This window comes from Parus major, chromosome 23, assembly GCF_001522545.3.
Source record: "Parus major isolate Abel chromosome 23, Parus_major1.1, whole genome shotgun sequence".
In the NCBI taxonomy this organism is placed as follows: Eukaryota; Metazoa; Chordata; class Aves; order Passeriformes; family Paridae; genus Parus; species Parus major.
Genome location: NC_031791.1, coordinates 5,477,293 through 5,478,611, shown reverse-complemented (window position 1 = coordinate 5,478,611; position 1,319 = coordinate 5,477,293). Strand labels below are relative to the sequence as shown.

Below are 1,319 nucleotides of genomic sequence, written 5' to 3'. Positions count from 1 at the left end.
CTAAAACATCACCCTAAGACATCACCCCAAGGTATCACCATAAAACATCACCCCAAATCATCATCCCAAGGTATCACCCCAAATAATCACCCCAAGGTATCACCCTAAAACATCACCCCAAGGCATCACCCCAAATCATCACCCCAAAGTATCATCCTAAAACATCACCATAAAACATCACCCCAATGTATCACCCCAAAGCATCACCCCAAGGCATTTCCCCAGATCATCACCCCAAGGTATCACCCTAAAATATCACCCCAAAGCATCATCCCAAAGCATCATCCCAAGGCATCACCCCAAGGCATCACCCCAAGTCATCAGCCCAAGGCATCAGCCCAGCTGCTGCTCCCCTGGCTCCAGCTCCCCTGGCTCCAGCTCCCCTGGCTCCAGCTCCCCTGCGGGATGAGGGTCAGGAAAACCACCCTGGGTGGAGCTCTGGGCACGCAGCTCCAGAGCCCCCCGTGCCTGGCACCTCCAGGAGGGACACCAGGACACAGCTCTGCCTCCCCTGCGGCCACGGGGTGTGCAAGACCTGGCTGATGCAGAGAAATCCCACCCGAGTTATCCCTGCACACCCCCAGCCCGTGTTTCTGCTGTTTCCTTTCCTCCTTTCCCTTCCCTGGGTGACTCCAGGCACCCCCATCCCCTCCCCATCTCTCCTCCCTGTTCTGGCTCCTCCTGGCAGTGCCCAAGGCCAGGCTGGAGGGGTTTGGAGCAGCCCGGGACAGTGGGAGGTGTCCCTGCCATGGCTGGGGTGGGATTTAAGGTTTGCCTTTAACCCAAACCATTCTGGGATCTCTGCTAAGCCAGCCCCAGCCTTTTGAACATTATTTCTCCCGGGTACCATCCCATAACCTTCCCCATTTACTTCTCTATTAAAGTTTAGCCCCACTGAGGTTGGGAGTGGATGAACCATCCTTGACTGTGCCCGGGGCAGGGCTCAGCTTTATTTCCCAGCTCTGAATTGCTCAGGACAGGGTTGAATTTGCAATCAGGTTCTGATTTTAGGGGAAGCAGAAACCCCACCAGCCTCCCGTGCCCCGTCTTTGTCTCTGGAAATTCCATGTGCAAAGAAAACTCTGCAGTTCTGTTCCCCCAAAACGATTTGGTTGCTAGTGAGGAGAGCACAGGGAAAATGCCCAAAAGATAAAGATAAAATGGTGAGAGAAGGGCTGAGATAAGGGGGGAAAGGGCAAGAAGGGAAAATCCCTGAAGTGTGGAGGGGAGAGAGGAATGAAATCCCAGATTTGGGAGCAAGAAATGAAATCCCAGATTTGGGAGCGAGGAATAAAATCCCCAATTTGGGAGTGAGGAAT

General features: G+C 53.7%; 1 protein-coding gene across 4 annotated transcripts in view; it reads left to right on the top strand.

Moving 5' to 3' along the window:
- HIVEP3 (HIVEP zinc finger 3) overlaps nt 1-1,319 on the top strand; it is a 203,558-nt gene that overhangs the window by 80,572 nt on the left and 121,667 nt on the right. The gene's annotated exons all lie outside the window — the stretch shown is intronic.